At 39.7% G+C, this 25,544-nt stretch overlaps 1 protein-coding gene and 1 long non-coding RNA gene across 8 annotated transcripts in view; one reads left to right on the top strand and one right to left on the bottom strand.

The window, feature by feature from the left end:
• The window catches only part of LOC308586442, a 114,962-nt gene extending 95,471 nt beyond the window's left edge, over positions 1–19,491 (top strand). Inside the window, exons 5-8 of one of the 5 annotated variants that reach the window (XR_014007860.1) lie at positions 1,916–2,006; positions 13,580–13,804; positions 17,597–17,702; positions 19,234–19,491. This is a non-coding gene — a long non-coding RNA (uncharacterized lncRNA). Of the gene's footprint in view, positions 1–1,915; positions 2,007–5,676; positions 6,985–7,016; positions 7,300–13,579; positions 13,805–17,596; positions 17,703–19,233 lie in introns of those variants that run through there. The other 4 variants (XR_014007861.1, XR_014007862.1, XR_014007863.1 and 1 more) reach the window with 4 other exon arrangements.
• ATRNL1 (attractin like 1) overlaps positions 1–25,544 on the bottom strand; it is a 503,197-nt gene that overhangs the window by 19,171 nt on the left and 458,482 nt on the right. The window lies entirely within an intron of this gene.

Here is a 25,544-nt window from a genome sequence, read left to right as displayed (position 1 = left end):
TCCATAAAATACAACATTAAAAACAAAGTTAAAACCAGAATCTACAGCAGTGGTTCCCAAACATCCCCCCATCCCAACTGGACCACTTGAAAATTGCTGAGGGTTTTGGCAGACCACTTAATAACTTTTTTGCCTGTTACATAGCAATTGTAATACAGCTGTATGGTTTTTAATGGTATTTTACAGACATACTGCAGACTGTCTGAATGAAGCATTCAGAACACCATTTGTGAACCTCTGCAGTACAGTAATCAATAGCATACAGCAATCAGTGGTGCTGATTTGTGGGGTCACTCCAGCTACGATTCAAAGGCCTGCATAACAAATAGATCTGAAGCTATCACCTGAGTGTGCAAAACTGCAAAATCTGTACAGGGATGTCACTGCTGGGAGAGCCAAGGGTTCTATAATAGCAAGGCCTCCTCTACAGATCTCTGAACCCAGGTTGCCTGGTTATGGGAAATGCTCTTTACAAGAAAGAAGATTCCACCTAAACATTAGGAAGAACTTCCTGACAGTAAGAGCTGTTCGACAGTGGAATTTGCTGCCAAGGAGTGTGGTGGAGTCTCCTACTTTGGAGGTCTTTAAGCAGAGGCTTGACAACCATATGTCAGGAGTGCTCTGATGGTGTTTCCTGCTTGGCAGGGGGTTGGACTCGATGGCCCTTGTGGTCTATTCCAACTCTATGATTCTATGATCCAAGATAGGCATCTTCTGCGACACTGAAAGAATCCTGCAGTTCAGTTATCAAACTGCACATGGATTTGCTGGTGTACCAACTATATTGGTGCTTCAAGCAACTGTGTGAGTTGCCTGTACACTTGAGCGAGCCCTTACAAGAGTGGTTTCATTGAGGAATTTGGTGCAAAAAAGTAGGTAAATGGTACCAGTCCCAGTACTGAAATAAGTCAGTACACACGTGAAATCAGTCAAACAGTTTTATATGGATTTTAGTAGAGATGCCCACATTATTTTAAAAATAATATGCTCTTGTGACAGAATCCATTTGTTCCCTTTTCTTATCACCTTCTAATTTCTGCTGAATGAATTCACAATTCCCAGCACCAATGGTTGATACTTAAGTTGCCTGTTTTCACAAGTTAACAAGAAGCATTCTGGTGTAAACATAACAGTTAACATATTCTCTATTATAACTATTATATAAGGAACAGAATAGCTTTTGATTCATCTCAGCTCAGAGTAACTGGTTGAGTGTTGTGTGTCACAGTTTATTAACTATTTAGAATTATAACCAACCCTTCAAATATATCATCAGAGCAGCTTTATAATGAAATCTGAAAACCACCACAAAATAGCTAATACATTAATAATCTTAAAAGTAAGAGCAATTATAAATACAGCATCAAAATAAAAACTTTTTTTTTAGAAAGCTAAAAAGGGACCAGCCCTGGGAAGAGTGGATGCCAAGTAAGCCCCTCCAGGGCAAACATTCTGTAGCCAGGGCACGCCACTAAAAGCTGTCTCCCCAGTAATCACCTACTGCACCTCGGATGCTGTGGAGGCAGCTAGAGAAAGGCTCTGTTGAGAAAGGATGGATGGAACAGCACGTGTGGAGGCACAATTGTGCAGAACGGGATTCAGTTCTGACAGCTTTATTAAGCTAATATGCAGAATTGCATGGTTGTTTTTAGCAACTGTTCTCTGCTGCTTTATCTATTTGTTGGTAATATGTTTCTTGCTTTTATTACATTGTTATCAGCCACTTTAGAAGTTTTAAAATAAATGTGTTGCTGGAAGATTCCAGGTGAGGAAATAGTGTCATCTGGATGGTTGGGTATTATCCTGGTAAGCTGCACTAAAAAGCCAGCTGTTGAGAAAAGCCATTCCTGTTGGATACTAACCATGCGGCAGTGTTGCCAAGCAATCGGCTAATGCCTCTGATTTTATCCTAAAGCTCCCACACTAAACCCCAACTGCTGGCCTGCAATCCATTTGGAGGGATACCCCAATGCTGAAGACGACGAGGGTTACAACAACAAGAAGAAGTAAGTACTTTCACTAAGTATACAAAGTGTTCTTCTAGGTAATTAGAAAATACTGTGAAATATCAGGAAGAGTTTTTTCTTATTTGGTTAGACTTCAGCCTACAGGTGTCTTAAGTTTACCCTGACACTGACAGTCAGCCTCCTTGAGAATGTAGATCCTATATCCAGAGATCTTTGGGTAAACCAATTTCTTCTTTCACCTCTGCCTCCAAAGGCTGGTCTCATAGGACTCTGTTTCAAGAACAGACCTGTCAAATCTCCCAATTGCCTTTCATTACTGAATAACTCCTGTATGTCCCAGAGGACAGCTGTGTTAAAATAACAACTTCTCATCTGATCATTTCTAAAAGCAAGAAAGCTACTTCAAGTTATTTCCCTTTTTAATCTATAACTCTTTATCAAATGGGGAAGAATTTCATTTCTGGCTCAGGTTCTGATCCTCTGCTATATTTCAAAAGAGTGATAATGTGTTCCTAGGATGTGTAATATTGAAGAGTTTTTAAAAATGGGATCTGATCTGCTGAACACACACTTCGGCAGTTAGTATTGATGGGCATTACTCAATGCACATCAGGAGAACAGTGAATGGCTCAAAGTTTTTAATTAGTGCTCAAAATCAGTAAGAATATGTTTTACGCTGTGAGGCACTTAGGAGAAATTTCAGCTACTTTCTGGCCTTCTTTCTTTTAGATGTGAATCTGTGTAGATTCCTGGCTCAGCCCCAGGTATTAAGGAGTGGGAAAACATAAAAGAATGTCATTGGATTTAGGATAGAATAATTTTTAGGTTGATAGTAAATATATATATGTATGTATATCATGAGATATACATTCTCTGAACTGGAACAGGGGGGATGAGAATCCTTTGCTTGGATAAGGCAAACAATATATTGGAGGACAAGAAAGCAATTAACAATGAAATTCACTGATGCAAAGAAGAATAAGAAAGGAAGTTCTAGAGATTAAAAGCTTCCTGAAAAAGTCTCTGCCTTCTATTGTAGTTGTCACAGTTGAAAACTCTGCACAATCCATATAACTATGTGTGTTATAAAAAAAAGAAGCCGTTTACTTTTAAGTTATAGCACATTGCTTTGACTTAAAAACCTCACTATAGAGCAGTTGGACTGTTGCGAATTTGAAGGTTTCATTTGAAAACTTAACTGGTTTCAGAGAAGACATGCATAAGGTTATGCTGTAAATGAAATATTAGTGGAATTAAAATACTGGAACTTATTTTTAATACAATAATGGCAATCACCACACCACCACCAACCAACTTTCTACACCTACATGAGACTGAGAACAAAGAAGCAAACAAGATAGAATAAATAATATGGCCAGAGGAAGCAGGAGGAGTGACATTAACTCAGCAAGAGTGCACTGTGAGAACAAGTTCTTGGAAGGGAGGAAAAGGGACCAAAAATAAAATAAGAATGGCCAGAAAAATGAGCCATAGATACTTTTTCAGAGAATATTGCATTTTCTAGTCAGCCCTGAAAAGGTAGGATAAAGTTCTCCTGTGAAGGTCCAAAGCATCAACTGATGTGAGACGTTGATGGAAGAGGGGATAAACTTTAATTAACTGCATGGCTGAAGCAGACTGAAAAAAAGGGAAGTTGAAATGAGCCAAAGCATGAGCTGACCAATCTGGAGGTAAATGAAGGTTGGAGCACTGAGATTCAGAGAAGCAAAATTTAGGGCTCTTCAGACCTCAGTGGCAGCACTGGAAATAGGGGCTGTCCCATTCCATCCTGTAGTAATACTCATATATTTCTCAAGTTTCAGGCTTCAGTCCTGCTTTCCTGCACTAGAATGGTGGCATCGGGGGCGGGGGGAATGGGCACAGAAGTCTATTTCTAGGTGGAGTTATGTCCCACATGCTAAGATCTCATAAAGAAAATACCAGTACATTTAATGACAGGTATCCAGCAATGGGGGTGTGTGTGCAAGTGAGGGACAAGCTCCTTGTTTAGGAGGAGGCATCTGCCCCACTCTAGCACTGCTGCCCATGCAGCACCGTGTTAGTCTTTGGGACATACCTGTGTTGATGGTGGTGTGGAGGGAGAAGTTAAGAGGGGCTGAATGTGAAAATGAAAGGAAGATTTTCCATCATTCTCTGTGCTGGTTGGAGCAGTTCAAAGGCTCGAGGATGTGAACAAGGTGCTTGGGATTGGTCAGGGCGACCACTCTGCACCCTTGCTCTTCTTTGCTGATTAAATCTAGCAGGAGAGGACAGCTGGCAAGGCCCAGGTGGTGATTAATGGTGGTCCCTCATAGAATTGTAGAGTAGGGAAGGGACCCATGGGTCATCTAGTCCAACCTCCTGCAATGCAGGAATCACAGCTAAAGAATCCCTGACAGGTGGCCAGCCAACCAACCTCTGTTGAAAAGCTGTTTATCGCTCTTAGTTTTGCTCTGTTGTATCTTCAGCCCAAGGCACTTTGATTGTCTAAACCAGAAAGTGCCATATAAATCAGCCTAGTGATGTCCAAGGATACACGAGATCTTACAACATGTGTGCAAAGTCCTCCAATGCACATCACAGTGATCTTTAGATAAAAAAGCATCTGTGCAGGAAGAAAGTGGAATGCTAAACAGAGAGAGAGGGGGGGAGAGGGAGAGGGAGAGAGAGAGAGAGAGAGAGAGAGAGAAAACACTGTAGACACCACACAACTGCATCACATAAATATCAATATGTACTAATCTGAGCACACAATTCCAAATACCCTGATCCCAAAAATATTTCCTCAGAACTGTTCCACTTCCAGGTAAAGCTGAATAAATCTAAAAAAACCCTTATTTGTCTTAATTAAAACTAAAGCCAAATATAATTAAAGGCTTCTGTCTACCCTAGATGAGTACACTGTGCCCTCCCCAAGCATTCATTCATAATTAATGCTACTTTAAAGGTACATTGAATTGAGGATAAATTGTTATGCAGTTGTCTGACTATTCCAATTCTGTATTCAGTCGCTTGGGGTCTGAATGCAAAATAAGACATTTCAGCTAATGCATACTGTAGTTATAAATGTATTGGTTGGACATCTGTATAAATTCCCACCGTACAGTCAGCTAAAATAATATTTTTGTACTATCTATTACTCTTTCAGTAACTGAATCTTTGAAACATCAATTGTATGTGTACTCTTGGCAAAGTGAAAGCTTCATATTCTTCAGTGTTTGAAGGATTCCAAATATAATTGGTTTATTAGAATTAAGATTTTAGCACTCTTATATGGGGATCTCCTTACTGCATTTCAGTTTACGATATTTTCCATGTTTATACATTTGCTTTTGTATTTTATGCAGCTTTTCACTTGTATGAAGTGAATGGATGATTTCTGTCTTGGGAGTAATGAACTTGAAGGCCATACCTAATCTGCATATGCCAATTTGATACATTTAGCATCATTCTAATTAATAGATTGGACACTAGACAACAACTGGAAGTGTTAACCCCAAGTGCATGAAATCCATGTATCTGACTATGAAAAATACACGGAAATGAACTTTCATCGTTCTTCTAACAGATGAAAAGAATCAATTGAGAAATCTAACATTTTCTTAGTTAATATCATTTGGGTATGGAAAGCCATAGTTTATTTTTAAGCTACTGATTAAGAAATGATATATAAATATTGTTACTGGGCCTCCCTCTTTTTTTTCTACAGGAGGACTAGAGAGATACTACAGTCAGTTGACTAGATGATACTCTTTCCTGGATTGCTCCCCTCACGTGTGCAAGAGCACACCTTTCTCCCACCCACTTGACACTCCTATCACAACTCTCATACTGCTGATTTCCTTGACATCTGAGTGTTCCACAGGGAGGGCACTGCTACCGAGAAGGCCCTCTGCATTCTTTGGCTGGGAAGTGCTCTTGACACCATGTGCATTTACCTTTTTCACACTATGAGTGGCATTCAGCTAAGTTTTATTTAGTAGACCCACTGAAGTTAATAGACCTCACTGTGTTCATTAATTTTATGTTCTACTTCAAAATTTAGTTGAATCCCATTCTGTCTCCATATGTGGATATCAAATGAGGGCAAGGAGAGAAGGTTTCATCTCGCTCCCCAGAACACACACCTGGATCAAAGCATCAGGCAGTCTAGCCTGTAAAACATTTTGGCATCCATTTTAAAGTCCTGCGAGAAGCATAGTGCTGTTCGCTCAAAATTATTTTCTAATTTCTCTGGAGATATTTGATTGTATAACAGTATTGAAGCTGGGAGGGGGGTGGATTATCTGTTTACCTAGTTCATTCCCCTGCCACTTCAGAACTGCTTATTCCTGTATATTCTCTAGTGCTTTGCTTACAGTCTGCTATTGTTTACTAAGGACATTTAATCCTATCATGCAAAGCTCTAATTGTTTAAAGCATAATTATAGATGCTAAATTGTTTTGCTTTTTATGATAAAATGTCCTTTGGAGAGAATCAAAACAGAAATTAAATGAATGTAAAATGGAATTATTTAAAAAGTCACTAATTGAATACTAGGCAATTAAAATTAGAAGCTTTTTGATGAAATAATTATTTTAATTATACAGCGCACTTAGGTTCCCCATTTGTAAACACTTCAGCGTTTATCATTAAGATGGATTTTCATGTACACTTGTTCTGCTTGTTTTATTTAAGAAAAGCAGGTACTCCAGAATGCCCACAAGGACCATCCACAAACTGGTTCAATCAAAATATGTTGACTCAAACTGATTTAAGTTCAATTGAAGCAAATAGAATTTAAGCCCAATTTACATAGTGCACTACACCAGCAACATGGCTGATCCCAGGACACCAAAATTCATGGATACTATATATTTGTACACCTGCCTGCTTTATGACCAGTTGCATCATTTTCAGGGGGGTTGCATGTGTCAGGTCAGGAACTTTTCTAAATGTTAAGTTGAAAGAGCAGCATTTACATAACATTATTCAATCAGAAAAAAGTCTGCAAGAGCTATTGTATTGTATTGTATTGTATTGTATTGTATTGTCTGTAAGAATGCCAGTAAGGTTCACTTCCTATATTACAGCCTTGTGTTACAGAACTATATGAATTAGCAAAGGTACTTCCTATTGATTGCCACAAACTCCTGTTCTTGTAATGTTTCTAAGCATATTCATCCAGCCCAGGTTACCTTTTCAAATACAAGATTAACTTGCAGGGATATTCCTATGCAGTTAAAATATAATGGCCACAATCCAAAACCCCACAAGGTTTTCCATGTACAGAGAGAGTTGCACATCAACAGGGGCCGCTCTATGTTCACAATGTACCGTATTTTTTGCTCTATAAGACTCACTTTTTCCCTCCTAAAAAGTAAGGGGAAATGTGTGTGCGTCTCATGGAGCGAATGCAGGCTGTGCAGCTATCCCAGAAGCCAGAACAGCAAGAGGGATCGCTGCTTTCGTTGCACAGCGATCCCTCTTGCTGTTCTGGCTTCTGGTATTCAGAATATTTTTTTTCTTGTTTTCCTCCTCCAAAAACTAGGTGCGTCTTGTGGTCTGGTGCGTCTTATAGAGTGAAAAATACGGAACTTCCCATCATAGAAGATGGTAAGGCAAATCCAGCAGACATATACCTCTGCATCAGTGCCACTGCACTGGGGTCAATGTAAAGGACAGTTTTGCATGATAAGCAAACTACCACAATAATCATCTAGTATGTGGCCTTGAAATTAACTTACATTTTATAACTGTATCATTTATAATATATATCTTCCTTTTAATATGCTGCAGTTCTTATTTCACTGACCGTCTCAAATTCACAAAGGAGGTCATTAATATTCCTACTTGACTGATGAATAAATGTTTGAGTAAATGTTGAATGTTTATATATTGCATGGTTTATTTGTATTGACTATATCCTAGGACTTCACAGTGAATAGCAGGCTATAAATAAATAAATTTGGACCTGATCTTATTATATTTCCCCTGACTCAGCCCATCACATAGAAGGGAGCATAAGTGTTCTTGTCTTCCCTGCCTACCAAGTGCTTGCAATCCCTGTTTTTGGAGCTTTTGAAAATGGCCTATGCACAGAAAACACAATGTGTGTTGGCCAACACTATGCAGCCATCCTCTGGAAAAAATATATAAAAATCAACCAAACTATTTCAGCCTGTGTATAATGGATTTTCTGACTGTACTTGCTGCTAGGGAAATGCCCCATAGTCTACAGAGATACTTTACGTAGACCTATGGAAAGCCTAACAGAGGAATCCTATACATATCTACTGAAAAGTAATTCTCACTGAATTTAAAGAGACTTGCTCTCAGGTAAGTGTATATAGATAGGATTGCAACCTAGAAGTGCTTCATTCTGTCCTTGTGGGTGGCCTTCAACTAAGTTTTACAGTAGACCCAATGAAATTCGTGAACATGAATAAATTAGGTTTATTCATTTAAATAGGCTTACTCTAAGTGTAACTGTGACTATAACTTAGTTGAATTCCACCCAATATCCACAAAAGTGTATGAATGCCGTTAGAATCAAAACAAGGATGTTGTTGGCAAATAAACAGCTTTTTGAGTGAGAGGTCAAGAGAACTTCAACCATAACAGATTAATTCAAACAGATTACCTTAAAAAGAACAGGGAGTAAAGTCCCATTCCATTCCTGTTTCAGATTAGTAGAAAGCTTGTTTTGGTCAGCTCATTATTTGGTTAAGGATAAGGATCATGAAAACTGACTATTTTTGTATACGCCTGGTTATCATTACAGCAAAAATTTGGTATTTTGTGTCTCATATTTTAAGCTTGTCTTTTTAAAGTTTAGTTGTTAATTAAAAAATAAGTTTAATTAAGTTTTATTCCTTTAGTTATTTGTGAATAAAAATAATGTCCTTTATGACTATGTGTATGTATTCAACAAGTGTTCACCTTTAAAAAATATTCCCTGGGTGCACACCTTGATGAAATGTGCTGTGCATGCCTTTGGAGATAAAAGCCAGGGTGCTAAGAAGGGTGGGTATGCTTGCCCTCATCACCTCATAATGGTCCAGACCTACAGGTATTGTTTGATCTAGCCTCGCAAAGCTGAAGTAGTGCAGAATGAACTTTTCCTCCCAGGAATTAACATCATGGTTCCCAGGGCCAAGTCTAACTGATTATTTGTCTAATATATGTTTTACATCAATGACAGCAACTAACTTTGACTGGAGACCAAAAGGACAAATAATGAACAAAACAGTGAAGCAGGCCAAAGCTCTGCTAGTCCCAATTGATTCTTAAAGACAAAACAACACTTTGTTACAACAAATGTTCCACACAGCACATTTAGCAGAGATATCCAGGGGCCACAACAGCTGAGGAGGGTGTGCTAGACAACCTTCCCTCATTCTTGTATAACTAATGCAATGAAAGATGTTTTAAACCTCAACCTCTCAGGATTGTAAAACGCACCAGTATAAAGAGATTGGTATAACTGTGCTATACAGGCTGTGCTAGCCCTGCTTCTCATTTAAAAAATCCTAAAAACAATCTAGTAAGGGTGAGGTTCTTTCTAACCTACCCCTTGCTCAATCCAAGAGTCTTCGGTTGCTCTTCTATACCAGGAGTTTCCAATCCAGCAAGCATGTTAATGAATAACCCCCTGCAAATAGTTGTTTTCTTTTCTATAAAGAGTTATGATTGATTACTTTGTCTATTATGTTTTTCTATCAACTATTATTTATTAAGATTTTTACTAATCTCGGTTCATTACTGGTGTGCAATATCTGGCATTGCTACTAATTCCGGAAGACTCAGCACTTTTTTTATCTACCATGTTGTCCTCCACATAGATTAGTTACATGGACACCTGGTCCAATAGTACAGCTATTATGTATTTAATTTTTCTCAAGACAGCAGTGACTTATCTCTGATTTGCTTATCTGTTTGCTTCAAAATCCCCTGAACATGTGCAAGTGAAACTTTAAATAAGATGCCCTTGCACGGATTTAAATGTCTAGCTTTAGGCATCCAAAATTGAAAATTCTGACCTCATTCACCCAATTTCCCACACTATAAAATGGGACAAAGACTACTTAACTCAGCTCACCGGGTTGCTGAAAGGCCTAATTTAGGAATATGTTAGTGTAGTATGCAATTTTAGCACTATAGAAATTTGAAGCATTTCATAACCATCCATTCTTTATCTACAGTTCCAACCCATCCCCCTTTTAAATAGTTATCAAATCTTTTGACTAGATAAGTGAAGCTGGTTCTTTCACATGCCACTCAGTAAAAAAGAAAAGGGGGAAAGCGTTGACTCAGTTGAGCACCAGATACACACAAAATAGTCCCTAGTGGAGCCAGCTGATGAGAGGGTCCACTGTCCCTTGTGCTGCTGCCAGTTCAAGCCTTCCTTGAGGGAGGGGGAAAGAGAGCTATATCCATAATGGCTGTAACTCGGTGTTACAGCACATACCTTGCACAGAAAAGCACCCACCCAGGTTCAATCCCTGACATCTTCAGGTTGTGCTGAGCAAGATGTCTTGACTGAAACCCCGGAGGCTGCCAGTCAATGTAAAACATACTGAACCAAATCGAACTAGATAGACCAATGGTCAGACTCTGTATAAGGCACCTTCGTACATTCACAACTGCCTTCCTTAGTTGTGATTCTATGATGCCGAGAAAGCCCTATCAACAACACTCTGCAACCTAATTCCTGAAGTACAAGCCTGTGTTAGGAGGGTCACTCAAACAAAGGGCTAGTTTACATGCTATCACAAGTGGTGAGTTTTTTGCTGTCACCATGGTTACTCCCAGGCAGTCTACCATAATTTTGTGGGCAGATGATGTATACACATTCTAAGGAGCAATATGGAAGCAGCCAAAGAGGCAATTGCTACCACATTGCTAAGCATAATTTAACTATGTGATTAGATGGTTGCAATCCTTCCACATACAGCCAAACGTATCATCACATAACAATTTCCCCCTCCAACTGAAGTTTTATGGGCTACATTTCAGAAACTGACAGTATCATTTGGGGAGGGGCTGAAGCATTATTGAGCAAACTATCAAAAATGAATAAAATATAAAGAGCTTACCTCTTAGACAGATCATTTCCAAGCATATAAACTTTTATCATACTTTTGAAAAAGTGTCAAACCACTTGAAGGAGCACTTAAAAATTATGACTTATGAAAAACTGCTTTTACAGGTAATAGGAGCTCTGTAAAAGTCCTTCAGAAAATGGAGTTGCCTCCACTTTCAACAAAGAAAAAGGTATAAAATTTGTGACAAATGGGAGTAGCTAGGACAGAATCATGGCCTTGACATTCAATCAAAGGCTTCTGAGTTTGGTAAATAGTTCTGACAACAGATCACATGTTTATGTGATAATAATTGTTCCCATGTTCACCTGCTATGAATGATATAGTGCCTATCAGAGTGATATGGGTATGATAATAAATAAATAAAAAATCAGAGTCAAAATAAAAACAGACAAGACAGTTTCTATATAGTGTTGTTTTCCAACCAAGATTGCCCTTAATGTTTTTTAAAAACTGTTCCATTGTGAGACAAATCCTGGATTGTTTTGCTGTTTGAATACACAATTCTGTTATTGTTCACTCTATGTGCCTCCTCTAAGGCTCCCTCTGTACACAGTGAGCCACATAGGAATTGCTTCCTATGAGATTATCCCAGGCATAGACAACATTCTGCCTCCAAATATTATTGGACTGCTTTTCCTATGGCCAATGGTCCAACCACACCTGGAGGGCACTATATTGGCTACTCCGTCTATCAAATGTGTCTGAGGTATGTGTATTGGTGGGCAGGGCCAGCCACAATTGTAGAATGCTGGTCTCATAAGACCAACTGAGGTTTGCAGACTACCCGAATGCAAGGGCCAGAGCTCAGTGATAAAGTATCTGCCTTGCATGCAGAAGGTCCCAAGTTCAATCCCTGGCATCTCAAGGTAGAAACCCTGGAGAGCTGCTGCCAGTCAGTGTAGACAAAATTCAGGATGGACCAATAGCTTGTCTCCATATAACGTAGCTTCCTATGTTTCTATCTTGTAGCAAAAGCAGCAGAGTCATGTGGTACTATATAGAATTATTAAGTCGTAAGCTTTTGCTGGCTAGAATCCACTTCATTAGTGGATCTCTAAGCCTAAGCCATATTAAATGTATTATTCTTGGTTAGATTTGTTGCAGCAGACCAACACATCTACCCTTCTGGAAATTAGTACATGGTCTAGTACAGGCTTCCTTAACCACAGCCCTCTAGATGTTTTTTTTGGCCTACAACTCCCATGATCCCTAGCTAGCAGGACCAGTGGTCAGGGATGATGGGAATTGTAGTCTCAAAACATCTGAAGGGCCGAGGTTGAGGAAGCCTGTTCTAGTATCTGCAGAGTTACATAAGAACCTATCTAATCTATCATCCTCTTCTCGCAATGGCTACCAGATGCCTGTAGGAAGCTACAGTTGCCTGTAGGAAGCTCATTTGCAGGACCTGTGTTTCCTAGTAACTGGTATTCAGAGGCATGCTGCCTTTGACAATGGAAGTTAACATAGCCATCATGGCTAGTTGTCATGTGATAACTCTGTGGGCAAGTGGCTTCCACAGTGCTTAGTATGTGTGTGAAAGGGGATTAAAATTCCACTCTACAGACTGCCATATATTAAAGGGCACCTGCTTGTGGCAATGTGGGCACATTCCCAGCAACAATTGTGTTACAGTTTGCTGGCAACACCAAAACAAGCAGCCAGCGCCACCAAACTCCAAATTACCCAGGAGTAAGTCCCATGAATTGGACTGGATTATCATCTGTGTATACAATATATATAATATTTCAGTCCAGTAGGACAGCATCTCATGCAGTTTTACATATTTAATATTCACAGCTTTGACTGCCATTTGTGCAACATTTAAGGTGATATTATATTAAGATAATCAAAAAACAATTTCCTGTGTGAATAACAAGAAGAGATGCCTCTCCTCTTCAGGGGCTACTTGAGGACCTTACATGTGTGTCCACAGTACTACAAAAGCTTGTACAAGTTCTTGCATTATCAAGCAGGTTTGATAGCAGTTGCCGTGTTTCTGGTTGCTCAAGAAGTTGCACAAGCGCAAAAACATCTTCAAACTTAGTTTCACTTTTCTCATGCTACTATGTGTGTCTGTTGGAAGGTTTTAAACAGAATTTCCGTGAGTGCAAGACAGGTTATGCATGCAGAAGGGGACCTTTAGATTCCTCCCAATTCAGATAGCTTCACTGTTCCAGATAATTTTGCTTCTCTATATAGTATAGTGTATGGGTGTCAAATAAATTGTATTCACTGTGTCACATCGGAAACCTTGGAAACTGATACAGGATGAGTGGAGTGTACTCAACTCCTTTATCTCAGGAAAGTTTAAGACTGCAATAATTCCATGGAATTTTAATGTGAATATATAAACAAAAGTATTAATAGGGTAAATACCTAGTAATTTCGCCTTTCTAAATCGTTAAGCCTCTTAAATGTAATTATCAAGTAATCTACAGAAGCATGTAATTAATGTGTGGATGCATGTTACTGTACTGTGTAAGAAAATCCTGTGTATTTACTATATGATTGTATTCAAATTTCAGCACGTACCAGGAAAACAGAAGTTTCTTCAAAGAAAAAAAGAGAGTATCAGCCTACACTAAGAATATATTCTATTACTTTGCTTTTAAGGAAATATCTCTGAAGAATGTCAAGCACAATAAAAACATATTCCCCTAACATGAAAGCTCACAGAATGCTTACAGTACAATCCTATATATGTCAACTAAAAATTAAGTCCACAGAGTTCAATGGTCTCAGGTAAGTATGTACAGGAATAGACCCTTACAAGACCAAATGATGGCATTGTGGCCTCTTAGGAATGTTCATGTAACATGCAGTTATGCCCTTACAAGCAGAGCTGGCAACCCTTGGTGGATTGCACACACAGAGGAAACTGCAAGTCGCATGCCCCTACTGCTCTAGGTTGACATTTAACAGAAAATACCAATAAACATATACACACACACTAAAATCAGAAATACTATGCTTTGGGTTTGGAATATTTAAGAGCCCAAATTAATCCCAACACACAAAATTCAAGAGAAAGTTCTCATTTGAATGAAAGAAGGGGCATTTCCTCTTGCAACCTTTCCCCTCTGGATTGTACACAGTCCATCTGGAGTTTTAAGACAGTTTTAAGGAACCTATTAAGTGTTAAGCCAATTTTCTCCATGCAGTCATTGCCTGTCCCTCCAAGTTTGAGAAATCTGATATTTCAGACAACACAAGAATCAAAAACTTGGTAATGGCAGTAGGGTGAGGGAGGTAGATCAGAAATAGAATATAGATTAAGAAGCAACATCAGGGAAATTTTCCCCATGGTGCATATTTCTCATGCAGCTGAATGTATATGATATCTGAGGAACAATTTCCTTAACAATATTTTTACTGCTTCTCTCTACCATTGTTTTTGCTCTTGCTGCTGTTGTACCTGTCATCAAAAACATATCTCCAACTTCACAACTTTTTGTCTCCTAGATTTTTTTTACTGTGTCACTCGCCAACTATCTGCATAAAACACACCCCAAGCTCCTGAAAATGCATTACTTTCACCAGCTTATTTCCATAGATTTAAGCTAAGGAGGATGCTTGATTAGCAAACATCTTTCACCAAAAGAATAATCATCGCTATGACATCGCCGCTCTGCTTTCACCGAGTGCCTCAGATTATACATCTGCCTTCCTAGGAAGTATCATTTGTCCCTGTAGCATGACTCTGAGGCTCTTGACAAGTGACTGTTCAACAAAAACAAAAATCTTTTATGAAATATTTATATGCACATTCCCTTTTATCCACCTATCCCTAGTACACATTCCAGAATAAGAAAAACCTGCTGTTTAAAAGGATTATGGTGGCTGCAAATTCACTTACGAACATATATTCACCTATAACTTAGCTTCCATGTACACACACAGTTTTCCATGGTTACTCAGTTGTGGCTTACTTCATCTACAGATTGTAAGCCATAGTGAAGTTCAGGACATTGTGGTGACACTGCCCATCTACTGCATACACACACTCCCTGCTTTACATATATGCTTTAATTTAATAGAGAGAGTGGCACATATTAAAAGTGATAAGACTGTACTGGTGTGGGGAGGATGGCTGGAAAGGGGCATGTATAAGGAAGACATCCATTTTGGGCACGTGTCTATATCATTCTGAGACAACATGTAACAGCTCAATCCTAACCATGCCTACTAAGAAATAAATCCTGTGGAATTCAATAGATATGTGGAGCTAGGACTGCAGTCTAATGACAAACTTAAAACAGAAGAAAGTCTCACATTTATACGTAAACATGCCTAGGGGTTGGCGCCTTTGTTAAAATAAATAAATTTAATCATTAGATTTTACAGCCAGAGCAACACTAACACATCAGTGTCACTCCAGAAACCAGATGAGATCATTTGGAACCCCAGAATCATGGCGGAACTTTGGGTAGGGATAATTTCATTAGTATTGCTTTAGAAGCATGTGAATGACATCCAGTTATACAGTGTGAGTCTTTTAAAAGAGGCCCCGTGGAACATGTGCACTCTGTATCCATGGGGACCCTGTATATTCCCTCCTCCCGAGGACTTTAAATAATTTCATAAAGTTCCCAATAGATGAGCCAGAATCCCCCCATTTTGTAGGCTGTGTAACTGGGGCAGCCTTTGGTACTTTTGAGAGAGAAGGATATGCAAATTTTAGGGAGTGTATTACTGGACCACTGAAGTTTGATTATCTAGATGAACGGCTTCCCAAACTTGGGTCGCCAAATGTTTTTGGACTACAGTTCCCATCATCCCTAACCACTGGTCCTGCTAGTTAGGGATGATGGGGCTTGTAGTCCAACAACAGCTAGAGACCCAAGTTTGGGAAACTCTGGACTATAAGCTGCTATGTTCCTCCCCAGAATGTTCCATTCTGAAGGGATGGGGGGCAGAAGTGAACAGGAGCTGCCATTTTGTTCTCAGAATACCCTTTGGAATGAAGCATTTGGAGAAAGCATAGTGGCCTTTAGCAAATTGGAGCTTAGCTCCAATAGGTCTCACCCTTCCAGATTCCTCCTAAAAATAAAAAAGGGAATCGGTTTTGCAACCTCTTTCACCCTCACCCACCAAATTCAGGCTGAAGTTTGGAACTGCCAGAAGTTTGGCCCAATAGTATAGTAAAGATACTTCGCTGTAACTGAATTGTTTAAAAAATTCCACCAGCTACTGGGAGACATGAGGCATTCCAATATACATTCAGCATGGATGCAAAGTAATTATACTTCATGCAAACACAATCTATTTTTAATGATAATATTATGTTATACAAAAAAATGGCTTGAGACATATGCTACTAGCAGTTGTGAAAGCATTATTTGCCTAATTCATTTTTATTTGGAACATAAACCTCCCAATAAATCTACACTATATAGCCCTATACATAAGCAAGAAAATATATGCATTAAGAAAAAAATGCATATGGTAGTTTTCCTTAACAGTGAATTACATCTGCAGATTCCAGTACTTTCCTCTGAAAAGGGATAAAAAGTACATAAAGCTTTATAAAATATTAATTTTCTTATAGTAATGGAAATTTCTTGAGGCCTGGCTATTCCCAGAAAAACTAGCAATTTTCTGTTATTTCCCCCAGGAAATAGGCCATAATTTGCTGCATTTCTTGAATACAATTATTTAATATGTTGGAAGATAGAATTTGTTAATGATGTGAGTACTTTGCATTCCGGCACCGAATAATTATAGAAATTGTGTCACATGACTGCTATTGTGAAGTCTGAATTTCTTAAATGCTCTTTTTCTTCAAAGATAAATATTGTTTGAATCCTTTTCACAAGTTCTAAGTCTTAGCTAAGCATTTCAGCTGATACAATAAGATACTGAGGTGGCATTGTAAAGAATCCCACATACTTTTCTCAGAGACACATGCAGGAAAATAACGTTTGCAGTATTTTTCTTCATGGAGGCTACTTTAAGAATAAATGACCTTTCTGTTCAAAACTAATAGCAAACAAAATTGGTCCCAATTGTGTGCCGAACAAAAGAAACGAGAAGTAGTACAGTAGCTTCAATCAGATGCATTTTTCTCCATTTCAGCCTCACTGGTCTGTGAGCAGCAGGGAAGCATTAAAACATAATCAGGGTTTATAACAAAGGCACACAACTGTGGAGAAAATCACAAACCCACTCTTTAATTTGTAACAGGTCAGGTCAAGAATAAAGTGTGGCATTCATATTTTGGATCACCAAAGCTAATGTGCTTTAAACTGGGATCCAGAAACATGATCGGATGCTTTCTTTCTTTCTTTTTTAACAGTACAGAGATTCTGGCAGTATTCCTAACAGGAAAATGTCTCTCTCACTCCCCTCCCCCCCCTCAACATCTGACAGATCAGCTCTACAGTTAAAGCACAACAGGTGTATGCATTTGAAGTACCATCCAGATAGATTAGGATGCACTGTTAGCAAAGTCTATTGTAAAAGAAAATCTTCTAAGACTTTTTTTATTGGGGGTCTGATTACTTGATGATTCATTCGGCAACCCATGATTTTCTGGTTCTCAGGAATGGTTAGAAAAACCAAGTGAAATCGATGAGACCCCTTTTCATTCCTGATCTTTAGAATGGGAAGTTTGATTGCAACTTGAAAATGGTACCTTCTTCAGGTATGGTAGGTAAAAGCAAAGTAAATGACTTTCTCATCATAGCTCCCCAGCTATAGAATGCCTTTCCAGTGGAGATCTGCCCAGCAAAATGTTTTTGTTCACCTAGGCATTTTAACTTGTGCACATTTTAATTACCGTATTTTTCGCTCTATAAGACGCACTTTCCCCCTCCTAAAAAGTAAGGGGAAATGTGTGTGGGTCTTATGGAGCAAATGCAGGCTCCATGGCTTCAGCGAAAGCAATGCAAAGCCTCCAGAGCGCAGCGAGAGCGCTCTCACTGCACTCCGGAGGTTTCGGGCGGCTATCCCTGAAGCCAGGAGAGCAAGAGGGGTCAGTGCGCACCGACCCCTCTTGCTCTCCTGGCTTCACTGCGCTGGAGAGGCACTGCGCAGCTTTCCCTCTCTGTGCAGCGCCCCTTCAGCGAAGCGGGAGGAGAAATGGAAGGGGCTCCGTTTCTCCTCCTGCTTTGCTGGAGAGGCGCTGCGCAAAGAGGGAGAGGATATTTTTTTTCTTGTTCGCCTCTAAAACTAGGTGTGTCTTATGGTCGGGTGCGTCTTCTAGAGTGAAAAATATGGTACTAATGTTTTATCTGTAGTTTGTGTTTATGTTGTGATGTAATGAACCGTGCAGTGACCTGAAATTCTAAATAGAATAAAGGATGGTATAAAAAGCTTATAAATGAATAAATAATACCCCACCCCTATAAGAGAAAGTAAATTGAATAAAATGGGACTGTAATAATTGTATCATCCATGAAAGTACAATACAGTAGGCATTACTATGGCATCTCTAGAAGATTTGGGTTTCCAAATCTTCCTTTCATTTTCTATAATTGGTTGAAAGCAGATGTTAAAATAGGGGTGCCAGATGATACCTAATATAGTGCTATATTATCCAGCAATGCCTATCCCTTGTCCAAGATAGTTCTATATTTACTCAGAAGTCCAAATGATCAAAGAACCCCTACAGTTTTAATTATATTATTTCTTATTGTTCCTTGGTTAAGTACAGCAGTGCATCACTGATGAACTGTGGTTTAATTTTGCTTAACTAGTCATTTCCTGATTTTTAATTAGATTTCTATCATGATTTATTAATCTTTTTATTACAAAGTAGCACTGTTTCACACTAAAAGAATGAAAGGAAGTCATTAATTAAATTAATTATTGAGGGAGCAGGAATCGATCTATTATGGGGCAATTAATGGACAGTTCATTAGTTGTGCTGGATAGAAAACCAGGGTCAGAAGATACAAGTAAGAAACTTCTAATTAAAGGCACTGTGGCCCAGAAAAGACTTAACAACACTTTCCCATTTTAACAAACACATTGTTGTGATAAAAGAGAATTGGACAGCAGAGGAAAAACTGGTATGCAATAGGTCAGAAATTGGTAAATTTTCTCTAAAAATAAATAGATGGACAACAGATGGGATTACCAAACTAAACTCAATACAAAAGCAACCCTGATCTCTTTCTAGTTTATGTTGTATATGATCCACTTCAAAATGGAACTCCTGCCTGGCTCTAACCATCAGTATGAGGAGGAGCGGCTGTAGGGTGGTTATCCCACACCCTGCTTGAAAGACCACTCAGATCCAACAGCATTGGTTAAAGGGAACTGCACACTGGCTCCATCCATCAACCGGAAGAGTAAGAGCTGTTTAATTGTCATGTGTGTTGCTTTCTATTATTGCATTGTGTTAGAACAGTGACTTCAAAATGTGAAACAACAAATGGCTGATTTGTTATCCATGCAAACTTTCTCTTATATAATTATGGAGTTTTGGAATATCCATATTTTGAAAATCATCCACTACACAGTCTTGCAGTTGCCCCAAGTACATGTAGAAGCTGATGAGCCGGGATGTCCAAGTCAATGACTGATCTTATGGAAGCCCTGCCCCCACTATTTTTCTCCCTCAAAAAGTACAACTGAGATTGGGATGTTGCAGGCCATACATTGCTTCCTTTATGACGGAGATGATCCACTGGAGGAGATTTAAATATATGAAGCAGAGCTAATAGTCAGTAAATTTCTAGTAGAATATCCAGTAGGAATTTCTAATACAACACCAGTATGATCAAAATTCCACCCTGCACAGAAACTAAAGTGCTAAAAGTATTGAACCATCTAAATACCCAGATCCGTTAATCCAAATACAAAAATGCAGGGCCTAACAATGTGCATGCTTATGCTTGACAAGGTTTGCAGATTGTTCACTTGAACTGACAGAGCAGGGGGGATTTATGATTTAATGCAAGCTTTTATATAAAATTTGAAAATGGGAAAACTTAATGAGAATTTTCATTATTAGGAAACCATCTACCATCATGAAAAATTAATTATTTATGGTAAGAAGATGCATGATACTGTGTCTTTTATTGCAGTTTCTTCACATATCACTAGGCCTTTCTCTCTTTTTCTTTTTTCTTGATCAGTGGAAAAATCAGAGATAACCAAATACTTCACTGAAGCATAACGTCAAGGAGATAGTATTTGAATAAAACTCTAGGTTTTTAATAAATGCAGGGGGTGGGAAATTACAGAATTTCTTAGCTCAGTATTGATGGACCTAAGTTATCTGATTATATAGCTGTATCCTAGTTTTAAAGAACAGCATTTATCCCACAGGTACAGATTATCTGAATAATTTACAAACTCCCTTTAGCGAATGCATTCTACCATTTAATCCTCAAAAGCAAAATACCTGTTGTATATCCCAGGGTGTTATGCACTGCTTACTCTCTTTGCTAACTTATAATGGTAAAAGTTCTTTCCCCTGTATGACATTTTTTGAACAATTGATTTATTTTGCAATTTGATAGTGCTCTTGCATAGAACCAACTTATTAAAGAGGATCAGAGACACTGATGGACCATGTCCAACTCAATGCAATAGGCTAGAATCTGTTGGCCCCATCCTGCTCATCAGCAGCTTTCATGATCAACGGGACTAACTACAAAGACCTGTGTAGAATGTTATACTAGGAAGTGATATAACAAAAGTCCTTTGCTTTTCATATACCGGTAATTGCTACAAAAAGAAGTGTTTACATCTCTGTTCTCATCAAAAAGTTTCTCTGGGGATGGCTCTGCCCTAATTGTTTTAAATTGTTTAAATTGCTTTTTAACATGTGTTTTATAGTTTGGGTTTTGGTTTTAATTATTGGAGGTAAGATATGCCTGGGAAGAGAATTGCAGGGGGGACCCCAATCACGGTGGTTCTGGATAAAGCTTGGTATGGCGTAGGGGTGAGGCAGGCTGGGAAAGGGGCACACAGCACAGTTAGTGCACCAGCCCCTCCTCCAACTTTGGGAATTGTGGTTATTCTGTCAGCCAGCCCTTGGGTCTGTTGTTGAATGCCAGATTGGCTTTGAATACCACCTCCCACAACCATGGTCTGACCGTGAATGAGGAGATCCCTCTGGTCTGTATTTCACTGAAATGGGGATGAAGTGAGCAGGGCAGAGTTGGTCTCACCCAGGTATGTCCACTGGGTACTCAGTCAGTACAGCATTAGAGCAGACTTGAGGCTGTAGAGATTCCATCTTTTTGGGCTCTCTGTCGAATTGAATGGGGGTCAAGAATGTTTGCTTCTGGCACTGGGTAATCAGGACAGATTATGGATTCTGCTGGTGTACTGCCCACCTCACTGCCTAGCAGTCTTCCTGGTTTGATAAAGGGCAGTGATTCTCTTGGATTCTGAGTAGAATTCACAACCATTGGCAATTGTATCCTATGAGGGCTGTTTATTGGAAGCCATGCACCATAAGAGTTCAGCTCATTTTTAAAATATGGAAAAGGATTCAATCACTGAGTTTGAGTAGGTTTTAAAAGACTGTGGTCGGTTTGTTTTTGAGTGGTTTTTAAAATGTTTTATGACTGCTGATTTCCCACCCCCACCACTCTAAATGATTACCTTTTAATTTTCTTCTTCCATTCATAAGCTGCTGCTAAAACCTAGGCTGACGTAGTATTGGGCATCAGTAATAAATGAATAAAAGTTTGAAAATAGATTTTGGTAACCTTTATTGTGGGCAAAAACTTGAGGATATTTGTCTAAATGTAGGATAAAGGATATGGTAAAAACAACCAACCTCTAAGAAGGAAGCAAATCCTGGCAGGGTTTTGCCAAAGGCATATTTCAAATGGCTTCCATAAATATATATATATATATGAAAAAGAGCTCAATAACTAAACTTTATGCCGCTTTTTCAAGGTGGCTTTAGCAATAGCACTTCAGTCACTGCCCCTCCATTAACATATCTAGGTGTCTCAAAGTATATGCACCAGCTGTGCTTCGAATTATACATGCCACAAACAGCTAGCACTCTTTGCATCCTCATCTCAAGGTTGCTTCCACAAAACAGCCCTTTTTGTGTTGCTCTTTTGCAATCAGCTGGAAGTGGAATTAAATTCAGGGCTGAAATGAAGCACTCCCTCCAAAATATGGTAAAGGTAAAGGGACCCCTGACCATTAGGTCCAGTTGTAGCCGACTCTGGGGTTGCGGTGCTCATCTCACTTTATTGGCCGAGGAAGCCAGCGTACAGTTTCTGGGTCATGTGGCCAGCATGACTAAGCTGCTTCTGGCAAACCAGAGCAGTGCATGAAAACGCCATTTACCTTCCTGCCGGAGTGGTACCTATTTATCTACTTGCACTTTGACATGCTTTTGAACTGCTAGGTTGGCAGGAGCAGGGACCGAGCAACGGGAGCTCACCCCGTCGCGGGGATTCGAACTGTCGACCTTCTGATCAGTAAGTCCTAGGCTCTGTGGTTTAACCCACAGCGCCACCCACATCCCATCCAAAATATGTTACCCTACCTGCAAACTCCCTCTTTGCACTTCCTGCTGCTTCTAGCTCCTGCTTTCCCTGTAGGAAACTAGGTAACCTTAAGCATAGTAAGCAAAATACCCTGCAACAGAGCACTTAGAAAAAGAACGTAGCAGCATGAAGGCTAACTTCTGCCAGCGAGAGGAGGTGGCAATGTGAACCTCATATAGACAATGGTCAGTGCAGAAGTAAGGGGTGTTCAAAGAGCAGAGCAAACTTTGTTTCCTTTGTTGGTCTTGTATCTTGGACTTGGAAGATCAGAATGTTTGTCAACACACAGAATATTACTATGTGAATTGGCATTTCATAACAAGATGTATCATCAGCTGAAGTGCCCATTAATGCCTTGTAGAGAGAATGGTGTAAGAGAACACATGGGCAAAAATTGAGCATTGCAAATAGGAATGTATAAAAACCGGCGGGAGAGCATTTTCACCTCTAGTCTAGCTTTCCAACTTAACACAGAAAAATGTTGAAGGGCAATTGGAGTGAGACGATGTAAAGCCAGAATTTATTTAAAAATTTGATTGTATTCATGTGAGGTCACTATCCTAACAAAAACGGTAAATTGTGAGGTAGTCAGTTGTATATTGCATCCATGATATGCTTGAGCTCTGGCAAGCCTGGTGTGCTTTGTTTTCCCATTACCTTTAAAGTATGTCTGCATTAGTTTCCATTCAGGTTGGTTTCTTTGGCTTTCACTCCAATTTGTCTCTCATTGTCTCCGATTAACCCTCCTTTGTTTCTGTGCTGAGCTTTAGGCACTTCCAGGACTGTATGTGTGTACCTCAAGCTCAGCAGAGGAACTCAAAGGACAAGATGCACCATGTAGAAGAACAACATGTCTCCTGAAAGGCGGGAGACATGAATCTCCTGACAATCAGTTTCATAGGATGGAACCTGAGTTCAAAAAAAAAATTATGAGAGAGAAAACTTCCCCCCTCTGGTTTCTCCACATCAGGCATTTTATATATATATCAGTTATCTCCCCCCCCCCAACAGCTCTGTAATATCCTTTGCAAGGTGTGGCATTTCTTGCAGCACTTGCCCCATCACCATGAGAAACACCGAATACATCAATTACAACATTCCTCTCCAAGGGCAACTCAGATGAAAATCACGCAGCCGCTACCGAGTCATCCCCAGGCATTCAATAACTGTGATCTTTCTTCTCACATGACACATTTACTTGCCTGAGTGCACACCTGGGAACAGCCGGGAACACTCACACAAATATAAAACTATTGTCTCAGCCAGCCTCCTTTTGTCTTCTTCTGGATATTGCAGTTCTAACAAACTGCATTAGGATTCTCTTCAAAGTCCCAGACACAATCTGTTATTCACACTTCTTTTTCATCATTTTCTCATATGACGACTAATCTGCACTTTCTTCATTGTAGGCAAAAAGATGAGGATATTTGATGGGAATCATTTGTCTAGAGAAAGGATAATGGATTTGCCTGCAGTTCTTTTAACAAAAACCAATCAGAGTATCTTGGACTTTGTGATATTGATCCAAAAATTCATCAACAATAAACAATAAAAAAGAACTATTTTCTTTCCCCCTCAACTCACACCTTTGTACCTAGGCTAGGCAGGCACCTGTATATGTAACAAATAACATGGTCACAAAGCTGTGTTACAGATTGTAGTAGTTCTAGGGGTTGCTCGTGCGTAAGCTGGTGCAAACACCTGGCTGGGTTGCCTGAGTGAACCTTTTCTGTCCGGACAGCCACTCTCCCATGGCTGTCTCAATCGCTGGCAGAATCTGTCAGTGGGCGTTTCTTAAACTTCTTCCAGCAAAGAAGCTCTTTGACGCCTAGTCTCCTCCTACTCTCTCTGCGCGAAAGCCTTCTGCGCAAGGAGGGCATAGGCAGCGGAGGACCTCTACTCTCCCCGCTGGTCCCCGGCAAGGAGTCATGGGACTGCCTCACCGCTTCCCCCATCTGCTCCCCTTCTCCACTGGTGCTACGCTGATTCTCTTCCCCAGAAGATGGGCTGCCTCTCCCAATCCCGGGACGCTCTCTGGAATCCCTCTGGATTTTGCTCTCTCCCTCCGGCACTGATGGCAGTTCCCTGGCACAGATGATTTTATCCTCTTTTTTATTCCCACACGGCTTTAATATAATATTCCTAAATTATAAATGACTTAAGGTTTGCTTCACAGCCATTCCTATATGGATACTTTATTTCCATGTCCTCAATATCTGAATGAAGCACAAATAAATTTAAGTGTAATGAGTAAAATTACACAAAATATGTGGCAGAATCGTAATGAGAGCCAAAATAAATGTTCTCAGGTGGACATTATTAGTGCAAGAAAGGGGTTTGTGGGGTGGGATGGGGACATGAAAATATTTTCTGAGATCTCAAAAACATTCATTTTCCATCCCTGAATGTCTGCTACTCTGTTGTTAACTTGCTACTCCGGTTGTGTGAGATCTGGCATTGTGAATGTGATGATTTCACAATGTCAAATAGCAATTCAGAAGTGGCACTGTGACAATGTCACTGAAGGCAAATGTTGCCAGGTTAGAGGGAGGACAATATTTTCACATCACCTTACCATCACTCTGCAAGTAAGGATGGCGGGGAGAAATAATGAGACCATGCTTGCCCTGGATGCATATCAAGTGTGCAAGAAAGGGGAATATGACTGCTGTTGTAGTGGCAGCCACTGTCACCAGGGTGGTTACCCACCTGCCCAGACAAAGCTGTAGGAAGACAAATGTAGCTGCTATTGTGACTACTCTGCTACATCCTCCTAGGTGGCTGCCAACACACACACACACACACACACACACACACACACCGCAGAGAATGGAGACACTCCCCCAGCATCCTGCACTTGAATTACTATGGGTAAGATGGGAAATACTTCTCTGTTCACAGCCCTCCCCAAACATTGAAAGCAACCCCTCTTTTTTTTCATTGACTGCCAAGAGACCTACAAAGTTAATCTGTTTCAGCTCAGCTCTGCTTAAAACACTGAAGAAGATCAATTATAGCA

This window comes from Podarcis bocagei (assembly GCF_964188305.1).
Source record: "Podarcis bocagei genome assembly, chromosome: 4".
Taxonomy (NCBI): domain Eukaryota; kingdom Metazoa; phylum Chordata; class Lepidosauria; order Squamata; family Lacertidae; genus Podarcis; species Podarcis bocagei.
Note: the sequence above shows the minus strand (reverse complement) of the source record. Positions and strands in the feature narration are given on the sequence as shown.